This window comes from Lipophrys pholis (assembly GCF_963383615.2).
Source record: "Lipophrys pholis genome assembly, chromosome: 14".
Lineage (NCBI taxonomy): Eukaryota > Metazoa > Chordata > Actinopteri > Blenniiformes > Blenniidae > Lipophrys > Lipophrys pholis.
In genome coordinates this window covers 27,682,412-27,694,560 of record NC_137633.1, presented here as the reverse complement: position 1 = coordinate 27,694,560, position 12,149 = coordinate 27,682,412, and the positions used below count along the sequence as shown (strand labels likewise).

Below are 12,149 nucleotides of genomic sequence, written 5' to 3'. Positions count from 1 at the left end.
GTTGAGAGGAAAGAAACCTGCTGCTTCTGTCCGAGCACTTTAACTTCATACCTGCCAAATTAATCAATTAATGCGTTTTACATTGAAAGAATAAGATTCAAATGAAATTCAAATCTGGTTTTACTGATGCCCAAAGTATCTCTGACATAAAATAGAGTTCAAACATTAGGGAAATAAATGTTATACTATTTGAAAGCATAATTATTTGCCTTTTCTATGTGTAAGGAAAACCTGAGTGTGTATGGGTGTATACTCTGTATACCTGCGTGTACACCCGGTTATTTTTCAGTCAGCTTTGCGTACATCCTCATCCAAATCCCCCATAATGCATCACTGAACCGTAACTACAAGCCAGATTACTTTTCTTTTTTTTTACCCAGCTCTGCCTCTGATTGGCTAATACTTTCTGCATCGACTGATTTGATTGGTTGATGTCAATGTTGTGTCTGACGAACCGATCAGAGGCAGAGTAGGACGCGTCATTACCAGGCTAATACTGCGAACCGATATATTAAAACCAAATTATATGTCAATGAGCAAATACTACGAACAGATTGTCACTGAGCAGTCGTCTTACATGATACTGTTTCCCCAAAAAGGGCGATTCTGGGCTACTTTAAAAAAAAAAGAAAAGAAAAGAAAAGCATAAAATAAGAGTATACCAACTTCTCCAGGGAACAAAACACCAAATCACCACTGACATTGATCTTGTTAATCATAACATCGAGCTGGAACACTCGATTTCTCATTCCTGAAGGCAAATATGTTTCTACAGACAACATCACGTCATACATGTCAAGCTTCAGTGAATCAGGACCTGAGTTACTTCCTGACGCTGGTTCCATGACGAGCGGCAGATTATTTACACTGAAATCATTTGTTTTTACACGACAACCACACAGAAGATGTAATTGACAACCTCTTTAGCTGACAAGGTTACAGCATTGACCCAGTCCTCGTGGCCCTCTCATCACCACTTTGTGTGTGTGTGTGTGTGTGTGTGTGTGTGTGTGTGTGTGTGTGTGTGTGTGTGTGTGTGTGTGTGTGTGTGTGTGTGTGTGTGTGTGTGTGTGTGTGTGTGTGTGTGTGTGTGTGTGTGTGTGTGTGTGTGTGTGTGTGTACTGTGCTCCCATTGGCTGCGATGGCTACCTGATGTACAGTAAGTGTTTCATCCGGCTGAACGCAGCGCTGCCGTGTTTTAATCACCTCCTTCAAAGTGCCCTCCACCACCTCCACACTCTTTGAAGGAAACCAATCATTCCTGTGTGTGTGTGTGTGTGTGTGCGTGCGTGCGTGCGTGCGTGCGTGCGTGTGTGTGTGTGTGTGCGAGTCAGTGTGACAACAGTTAATCTTTAGGCAGCGGAGGATCACCCGGCGTTATTGAGGTCACCTCTGAGCAGAATGGAGGGCGTCTCCTTGCCTAAAGGACTTGTGGCTCTTTCTCACGTTGACAGAGAATCTCAGGATGTCGTTTGTCTGTCATCCCTTTTGTCTTTTCTGCTGAAATATCATTGTGTGTGTGTGTGGGGGGGGGTCAATGTTTTAGCATATTTATTGATTTGTCGCTTCTGTTATTTGTGAGCTGTGGTGTTGTCCTCATGTGATTTGCAGGAGTTGCAATCTGTTTCCCCTCCGACCGAGCTGTGTGAATAACACAGTTAAAGAATTCTCCAAGAATCCAGAGATCAAAGGGGCCAATCCAGCCGTCCTTCCTCATATTTTTTCATCACTTTCCATTGAAGTTTGTCACATTTGATATGCTGCGTATGAGCATCTGTGCTTTTTTATTCCTTCTCCAGTGTGTGTAAAAAGCAGTGTTTGCAAAGCCAAAGCTGATGAAATCATGCAGAAATTCCCACGTAGCTGACAAGTATCCAATGTTCGCTTCCTAATTAGTTTCTCACTTGATCACATCTGCGGTCACTGACGTTTAAATCTTCTCCTCTTCCTCTCATCCTCATCAAATTTGTGTGCCGTCACTGTAAATCCCAACGCTCCCAACATGAAGACTCCATCACATACAAAGAAATGCCAGTGTTACAGATCAAACCTCATTACTGCGCTGTCCTGGCTCATTGACACTTTGTTTAGTTCGCAGCTCCAAGGGAACGCCTGTGTCAATCGTAACAAACCAAAATGCTCAAAAATCTTTGAAATGAAGGAAGTGAAATGATAACCACAGCTTCTCACTAGAGACACACTTCCTCTGATCCACAGGCAGGATATTGGACCAAACCATTGTGAGGCAGACGGGGGTAGGATATAATCTTTCTAGAGAAAGTGAAGGGCGCTAATTACTTCCAACACTTCTATTCAGGAGAATTAAGGAGAATTCTAGCAGCTAATTTATTGAAAATGACTGATTGGCTGAATCTACTTTTAATCAACATGCATTTGATCAGTAATACAGAGAATCGGAGTGAATTTTATTTAAAAGTTGCTGGAAAGACCCTCATCCTACCATCAGCTGTGAACGTATTACATGTTGGCTTTAAACTATGAGCATTGGGCCACATGTGGCCTCCAGAAGTCCACGTCTACAAGTTCACCATATTCTGCATGTATTTGGCACAAGTGCTTTCTAATATATTTATTGAGTGATTGTAATTTCCGGACTATTGAGCGCACCTGAACACAAGGAACAACCACACAATTTTAATAGAAATTTTTTTTGTCCAGAAATAGGCCGCACCTCTGTAAGACGCAGGTGTCCACTTTGTAACAGGGAATGAATTTCGCTGCCGGATTGCTCATATTTTCATCAATTCCCGCCAATCTGTCTTTCATCGTGTGTGAAATTCCAGCACACGGCGCTGTGTGTGTGTGGGGTTTTATCTCTGTTGATAAAATATTTTATTGTTTATTTGCTGACTGTGATTCTGAGGAAGATTTTCAGCCACGGGGCGCAGCAGGAGTTACGTGATGCACCTGAACGCATCACTCCGGGCTGTCAGCTGCTGGAGGTAGACCAGACCTCATAAAGCAGCACGTGACGAGGTCAGGAAGACAAAAATATCCCTTTCAGGGTCTATGTTGGACACCCAGAGGTGCTCAAAACAGCATAGACACAGGCGAAGTAGAATCTGGTGGCATGAAGCTTGTTTACCCATAAAAATTGTTGGAACCTGGCCTTGCAATGAGCAGTACTGGACACTCACGCACACCGGAATTGTGTGGAACTTCCTGGGATAGACAGTTTTCTTGGGCATAGGCCTCCGACCCAACATTGGGCTGGTCTTTTCACAACCGAAATTGGACGTCCCATGAAACTGTGTGTGTGTTGTTTCACCTGGAGAAGCTAAAGAGGGAAACTCGTGTGTCTGGGATGTTCCAGTCGTTCTTATCTTGAGGACACAGTGATCCCAGCTGCAGGAGTTTCATGTACCGGTGACTCCCTGGTGCAGGTGTTTTCTATTATTCAAACTTAGAGTAACGTTGCAGCTCAGTTAAACATATTATTTTCCATCCCTTCAAAATCAATGAATTAGCTGCATAGTTGTTTGAACACACAGAGTTCAAAGTGTGTGAAAAGAGTAGCTGCTTACAGTCCAGAATTACGGGACATAGAATGATTCTGTGTCTGTACTTGATAAATGAAAGGTTTCCCTCTGACTTCCCTGTAAGGTCACATTGACTTTGCAGGAAGCTTGTGGGGAACTCTACATAGAAAGACCTTTTTCCAAGCTTGGCACCAACTCCTGCCAAAGCAAACTGCTTTTCTTCTGGAAGCATAAAGAGCTAAAACACAGCATTGTGTCATCAGTGATGGAGGATTTAGTCGTCATCCTTGTGACTAAAAAAAAAACATGGTGGCATTCAGTATAGGAGCTCAGTGTTGGACAAAGAGCTGCAGTCTGCGAGCTCTTGGAGCTCTGCGAGCTCTCGGCATGCGATCATTTGTCCTGAATTCTAAAGAAGAAACACTCAATTTGTTTAGGCGACGTAGTGAAGCGTCGTGTACAAGGACATACAGCCCACTTCTCCATCATCAATATGAAATCTGATGCTGATTTCACATCGACTGAACTTGTTTCTTGCAGTCGCTCTCACACTGACGCCCCGTTTAGTTTGCTGTGATCTTCGGCTCACTGATTTAAAACGACTGCGGCCATTTCGCAGAAAAATACTAATCTTGACTGTAACAGCGTCACTGCAGATGTTTGAAATATACAAAGTGCTAAGATTAGTATTTCATTTTCAAGGTCTAAACATTTTTTTAAAATGACAGAATTATAACCAGCAAAGGTTCATTTAATGTTGGGCCGCTTATATTTCTTTCTCTTTTTGTGTTTTTACATTTTTTTTAATTAAATTTTAATGCAATGGTTAACAGCTATTAGAAAATTAAATGAATCCATTTATTAAACCTGCTACAGAGAAAGAAGAAAAGTAAAAGTATTAATACTTACTAGTAACAGTACTAGTAAGTCTTATCAATTTATTCCATGAGATATTCAGTATTGGTTAAAAAAAATAAAATTGATTAAGCTGTGTGACTTAAATACGCTATATTCGTCTTATTATAATAGTTTGCTATAAACACATGATGGTGTCATTGCTTTCTTTCTCAGTAGTTAAAACAATATCAACACTGAGATAAGAGTGTTCAGTCTTTCTAGCATCATCAGGAGCAGAAAACGTTTGTTTAAGTAATGTTTCTGTGTTATTTTGTGAAGCGGTTCACCTGTTGCATAAAGGAGCGACTTGATAGCCACAGAAAGAAGCTGGTGTACTGAAATTCTGTAAAGATGACACTAAAAACCTGTAATACCCTTACAGATTAAACTTCTGAAATGACTAAAGGTTGATAAACACGGATGAAACGTCACAAGGTTTATTGAATGTTTGAAAAAGAGAATATCATTAGAAAAAAAGCAGCTTTGAAGATGAATCATTTAAGGTTCAGCTGACAGAAATCAGTATGTTTCTTATGATTTACATGATGTCAATCAAGTGATCTACTGTAAATCTATTGAGTAAAGTAGAACCTTACTGGCTTAAAAGGAATCGTCTGTAGATCAGATGTTCACTGAGATCCAAGAACCTCGATTATCTCAATAAAATCAAATAATCAGGAAGTGAGTCCTCGGCCGGCTCAGCTGGTAGAGCATGAGACTCTCAGTCTCAAGGTAGAGGGTTCATGTCCCACGCCGGGCGCCACCTTCCTGTGGGCTCTCCACCTTCCTGTGGGCTCTCCACCTTCCTGTGGGCTCTCCACCTTCCAGTGGGCTCTCCACCTTCCTGTGGGCTCGCCACCTGCAGGAAGGTTCTTAATGGGTCAATGTGATCTGGGTGACGGTGCTCAGACTGACACCACCACCACCCGGGAACGGATAAGAGGGAGAAGATGGATGGATGGAATCAGGAGGTGAAATCATTGAAATACACAGTCAATATTCTGCTTACAATGTGAAAATCTAAGATACAACTTTATTGAGATTCATATTAGTTAAACAGATTCCTTCCTGAGTGTGACTCAGATCAAGACATGCTATGTGACGGAAACACAACAGTCTTAAAACAAAGTCATCGGGTCCTGCTGACCGAACACCGTCTGTGGTTTTAACCTCAAAGAGTCACCTTGGGTATGATGGTTGTTGAACTCTTGGAAACGACATCATCGGCGGTCACGCAGACCCTCGGCGGTCACGCAGACTCTTAGTGGTCACGCAGACTCTCGGTGGTCACGCAGACTCTTAGTGGTCACGCAGACTGTTAGTGGTCACGCAGACCCTCGGCGGTCACGCAGACTCTTAGTGGACACGCAGACTCTTAGTGGTAACGCAGACTCTCGGTGGTCACGCAGACTCTCAGTGGTCACGCAGACTCTTAGTGGTCACGCAGACACCCGGCGGTCACGCAGACTCTCGGCGGTCACGCAGACTCTCGGCGGTCACGCAGACTCTTAGTGGTCACGCAGACTCTCGGCGGTCACGCAGACGCTCGGCGGTCACACAGACTCTTAGTGGTCACGCAGACTCTTAGTGGTCATGCAGACTCTCGGTGGTCACGCAGACTCTTAGTGGTCACGCAGACACTCGGCGGTCACGCAGACTCTTAGTGGTCAGGCAGACTCTTAGTGGTCACGCAGACACTCGGCGGTCACGCAGACTCTTAGTGGTCACGCAGACCCTCGGCGGTCACGCAGACTCTTAGTGGTCACGCAGACACTCGGCGGTCACGCAGACTCTTAGTGGTCACGCAGACACTCGGCAGTCACGCAGACTCTTGGTGGTCACGCAGACTCTCGGCGGTCACGCAGACTCGGCGGTCACACAGACTCTTAGTGGTCACGCAGACTCTTAGTGGTCAAGCAGACTCTCGGTGGTCATGCAGACTCTTAGTGGTCACGCAGACTCTTAGTGGTCATGCAGACTCTTAGTGGTCACACAGACTCTTAGTGGTCACGCAGACTCTTAGTGGTCATGCAGACTCTTAGTGGTCACGCAGACTCTTAGTGGTCATGCAGACTCTCGGCAGTCACGCAGACTCTTAGTGGTCACGCAGACCCTCGGCGGTCACGCAGACTCTTAGTGGTCACGCAGACTCTCGGTGGTCACGCAGACTCTTAGTGGTCACGCAGACTGTTAGTGGTCACGCAGACCCTCGGCGGTCACGCAGACTCTTAGTGGACACGCAGACTCTTAGTGGTAACGCAGACTCTCGGTGGTCACGCAGACTCTCAGTGGTCACGCAGACTCTTAGTGGTCACGCAGACACCCGGCGGTCACGCAGACTCTCGGCGGTCACGCAGACTCTCGGCGGTCACGCAGACTCTTAGTGGTCACGCAGACTCTCGGCGGTCACGCAGACGCTCGGCGGTCACACAGACTCTTAGTGGTCACGCAGACTCTTAGTGGTCATGCAGACTCTCGGTGGTCACGCAGACTCTTAGTGGTCACGCAGACACTCGGCGGTCACGCAGACTCTTAGTGGTCAGGCAGACTCTTAGTGGTCACGCAGACACTCGGCGGTCACGCAGACTCTTAGTGGTCACGCAGACCCTCGGCGGTCATGCAGACTCTTAGTGGTCACGCAGACACTCGGCGGTCACGCAGACTCTTAGTGGTCACGCAGACACTCGGCAGTCACGCAGACTCTTGGTGGTCACGCAGACTCTCGGCGGTCACGCAGACTCGGCGGTCACACAGACTCTTAGTGGTCACGCAGACTCTTAGTGGTCATGCAGACTCTCGGTGGTCATGCAGACTCTTAGTGGTCACGCAGACTCTTAGTGGTCATGCAGACTCTTAGTGGTCACACAGACTCTTAGTGGTCACGCAGACTCTTAGTGGTCATGCAGACTCTTAGTGGTCACGCAGACTCTTAGTGGTCATGCAGACTCTCGGCAGTCACGCAGACTCTTAGTGGTCATGCAGACTCTCGGTGGTCACGCAGACTCTTAGTGGTCACGCAGACACTCGGCAGTCACGCAGACTCTTAGTGGTCATGCAGACTCTCGGTGGTCACGCAGACTCTTAGTGGTCATGCAGACACTTGGCAGTCACGCAGACTCTTAGTGGTCACGCAGACACTCTGCAGTCACGCAGACTCTCGGTGGTCATGCAGACCCTTAGTGGTCACGCAGACTCTCGGCAGTCACGCAGACTCTTAGTGGTCACGCAGACACTCGGCAGTCACGCAGACTCTCGGTGGTCATGCAGACCCTTAGTGGTCACGCAGACACTCGGCGGTCACGCAGACTCTTAGTGGTCAGGCAGACTCTTAGTGGTCACGCAGACACTCGGCGGTCACGCAGACTCTTAGTGGTCACGCAGACCCTCGGCGGTCACGCAGACTCTTAGTGGTCACGCAGACACTCAGCGGTCACGCAGACTCTTAGTGGTCACGCAGACACTCGGCAGTCACGCAGACTCTTGGTGGTCACGCAGACTCTCGGCGGTCACGCAGACTCGGCGGTCACACAGACTCTTAGTGGTCACGCAGACTCTTAGTGGTCATGCAGACTCTTAGTGGTCACGCAGACTCTTAGTGGTCATGCAGACTCTTAGTGGTCACACAGACTCTTAGTGGTCACGCAGACTCTTAGTGGTCATGCAGACTCTTAGTGGTCACGCAGACTCTTAGTGGTCATGCAGACTCTCGGCAGTCACGCAGACTCTTAGTGGTCATGCAGACTCTCGGTGGTCACGCAGACTCTTAGTGGTCACGCAGACACTCGGCAGTCACGCAGACTCTTAGTGGTCATGCAGACTCTCGGTGGTCACTCAGACTCTTAGTGGTCATGCAGACACTTGGCAGTCACGCAGACTCTTAGTGGTCACGCAGACACTCGGCAGTCACGCAGACTCTCGGTGGTCATGCAGACCCTTAGTGGTCACGCAGACTCTCGGCAGTCACGCAGACTCTTAGTGGTCACGCAGACACTCGGCAGTCACGCAGACTCTCGGTGGTCATGCAGACCCTTAGTGGTCACGCAGACACTCGGCGGTCACGCAGACTCTTAGTGGTCAGGCAGACTCTTAGTGGTCACGCAGACACTCGGCGGTCACGCAGACTCTTAGTGGTCACGCAGACCCTCGGCGGTCACGCAGACTCTTAGTGGTCACGCAGACACTCAGCGGTCACGCAGACTCTTAGTGGTCACGCAGACACTCGGCAGTCACGCAGACTCTTGGTGGTCACGCAGACTCTCGGCGGTCACGCAGACTCGGCGGTCACACAGACTCTTAGTGGTCACGCAGACTCTTAGTGGTCATGCAGACTCTCGGTGGTCATGCAGACTCTTAGTGGTCACGCAGACTCTTAGTGGTCATGCAGACTCTTAGTGGTCACACAGACTCTTAGTGGTCACGCAGACTCTTAGTGGTCACGCAGACTCTTAGTGGTCATGCAGACTCTTAGTGGTCACGCAGACTCTTAGTGGTCATGCAGACTCTCGGCAGTCACGCAGACTCTTAGTGGTCATGCAGACTCTCGGTGGTCACGCAGACTCTTAGTGGTCACGCAGACACTCGGCAGTCACGCAGACTCTTAGTGGTCACGCAGACTCTTAGTGGTCACGCAGACACTCGGCGGTCACGCAGACTCTTAGTGGTCAGGCAGACTCTTAGTGGTCACGCAGACTCTCGGTGTTCATGCAGACCCTTAGTGGTCACGCAGACTCTCGGCAGTCACGCAGACTCTTAGTGGTCACGCAGACTCTCGGTGGTCACGCAGACTGTTAGTGGTCACGCAGACCCTCGGCGGTCACGCAGACTCTTAGTGGACACGCAGACTCTTAGTGGTAACGCAGACCCTCGGTGGTCACGCAGACTCTCAGTGGTCACGCAGACTCTTAGTGGTCACGCAGACTCTCGGCGGTCACGCAGACTCTTAGTGGTCACGCAGACTCTCGGCGGTCACGCAGACGCTCGGCGGTCACACAGACTCTTAGTGGTCATGCAGACTCTCGGTGGTCACGCAGACTCTTAGTGGTCACGCAGACACTCGGCGGTCACGCAGACTCTTATTGGTCAGGCAGACTCTTAGTGGTCACGCAGACACTCGGCGGTCACGCAGACTCTTAGTGGTCACGCAGACCCTCGGCGGTCACGCAGACTCTTAGTGGTCACGCAGACACTCGGCGGTCACGCAGACTCTTAGTGGTCACGCAGACACTCGGCAGTCACGCAGACTCTTGGTGGTCACGCAGACTCTCGGCGGTCACGCAGACTCGGCGGTCACACAGACTCTTAGTGGTCACGCAGACTCTTAGTGGTCAAGCAGACTCTCGGTGGTCATGCAGACTCTTAGTGGTCACGCAGACTCTTAGTGGTCATGCAGACTCTTAGTGGTCACACAGACTCTTAGTTGTCACGCAGACTCTTAGTGGTCATGCAGACTCTTAGTGGTCACGCAGACTCTTAGTGGTCATGCAGACTCTCGGCAGTCACGCAGACTCTTAGTGGTCACGCAGACCCTCGGCGGTCACGCAGACTCTTAGTGGTCACGCAGACTCTCGGTGGTCACGCAGACTCTTAGTGGTCACGCAGACTGTTAGTGGTCACGCAGACCCTCGGCGGTCACGCAGACTCTTAGTGGACACGCAGACTCTTAGTGGTAACGCAGACTCTCGGTGGTCACGCAGACTCTCAGTGGTCACGCAGACTCTTAGTGGTCACGCAGACACCCGGCGGTCACGCAGACTCTCGGCGGTCACGCAGACTCTCGGCGGTCACGCAGACTCGGCGGTCACGCAGACTGTTAGTGGTCACGCAGACTGTTAGTGGTCACGCAGACTCTTAGTGGTCACGCAGACTCTGCGGTCACGCAGACTGTTAGTGGTCACGCAGACTGTTAGTGGTCACGCAGACTGTTAGTGGTCACGCAGACTGTTAGTGGTCACGCAGAACGTTAGTGGTCACGCAGACTCTTAGTGGTCACGCAGATTCTCGGCGGTCACGCAGACTCTCGGCGGTCACGCAGACTCGGCGGTCACGCAGACTGTTAGTGGTCACGCAGACTCTTAGTGGTCACGCAGACTCTCAGTGGTCACGCAGACTCTCAGTGGTCACGCAGACTCTTAGTGGTCACGCAGACACCCGGCGGTCACGCAGACTCTCGGCGGTCACGCAGACTCTCGGCGGTCACGCAGACTCGGCGGTCACGCAGACTGTTAGTGGTCACGCAGACTGTTAGTGGTCACGCAGACTGTTAGTGGTCACGCAGACTCTTAGTGGTCACGCAGACTCTGCGGTCACGCAGACTGTTAGTGGTCACGCAGACTGTTAGTGGTCACGCAGACTGTTAGTGGTCACGCAGACTCTTAGTGGTCACGCAGATTCTCGGCGGTCACGCAGACTCTCGGCGGTCACGCAGACTCTCGGCGGTCACGCAGACTCGGCGGTCACGCAGACTGTTAGTGGTCACGCAGACTCTTAGTGGTCACGCAGACTCTTAGTGGTCACGCAGACTCTCGACGTTCACGCAGACTGTTAGTGGTCACGCAGACTGTTAGTGGTCACGCAGACTGTTAGTGGTCACGCAGACTCTTAGTGGTCACGCAGACTCTTAGTGGTCATGCAGACTCTTAGTGGTCACACAGACTCTTAGTGGTCACGCAGACTCTTAGTGGTCATGCAGACTCTTAGTGGTCACGCAGACTCTTAGTGGTCATGCAGACTCTTAGTGGTCACGCAGACTCTTAGTGGTCATGCAGACTCTCGGCAGTCACGCAGACTCTTAGTGGTCACGCAGACCCTCGGCGGTCACGCAGACTCTTAGTGGTCACGCTGACTGTTAGTGGTCACGCAGACCCTCGGCGGTCACGCAGACTCTTAGTGGACACGCAGACTCTTAGTGGTAACGCAGACTCTCGGTGGTCACGCAGACTCTCAGTGGTCATGCAGACTCTTAGTGGTCACGCAGACACCCGGCGGTCACGCAGACTCTCGGCGGTCACGCAGACTCTCGGCGGTCACGCAGACTCTTAGTGGTCACGCAGACTCTTAGTGGTCACGCAGACTCTCGGCGGTCACGCAGACTCTTAGTGGTCACGCAGACTCTCGGCGGTCACGCAGACTCGGCGGTCACGCAGACTGTTAGTGGTCACGCAGACTGTTAGTGGTCACGCAGACTGTTAGTGGTCACGCAGACTCTTAGTGGTCACGCAGATTCTCGGCGGTCACGCAGACTCTCGGCGGTCACGCAGACTCGGCGGTCACGCAGACTGTTAGTGGTCACGCAGACTCTTAGTGGTCACGCAGACTCTTAGTGGTCACGCAGACTCTTAGTGGTCACGCAGACTCTCGACGTTCACGCAGACTTTTAGTGGTCACGCTGACTGTTAGTGGTCACGCAGACTGTTAGTGGTCACGCAGACTGTTAGTGGTCACGCAGACTCTTAGTGGTCACACAGACTCTTAGTGGTCACGCAGACTCTCGACGTTCACGCAGACTTTTAGTGGTCACGCTGACTGTTAGTGGTCACGCATACTGTTAGTGGTCACGCAGACTGTTAGTGGTCACGCAGACTCTTAGTGGTCACGCAGACTCTTAGTGGTCACGCTGACTGTTAGTGGTCACGCAGACTGTTAGTGGTCACGCAGACTGTTTGTGGTCACGCAGACTCTTAGTGGTCACGCAGACTCTTAGTGGTCACGCTGACTGTTGGTGGTCACGCAGACTCTTAGTGGTCACGCTGACTG

General features: G+C 50.1%; 1 protein-coding gene across 2 annotated transcripts in view; it reads left to right on the top strand.

The window, feature by feature from the left end:
* The window catches only part of slc4a11 (solute carrier family 4 member 11), a 126,499-nt gene that overhangs the window by 70,388 nt on the left and 43,962 nt on the right, over positions 1–12,149 (top strand). The gene's annotated exons all lie outside the window — the stretch shown is intronic.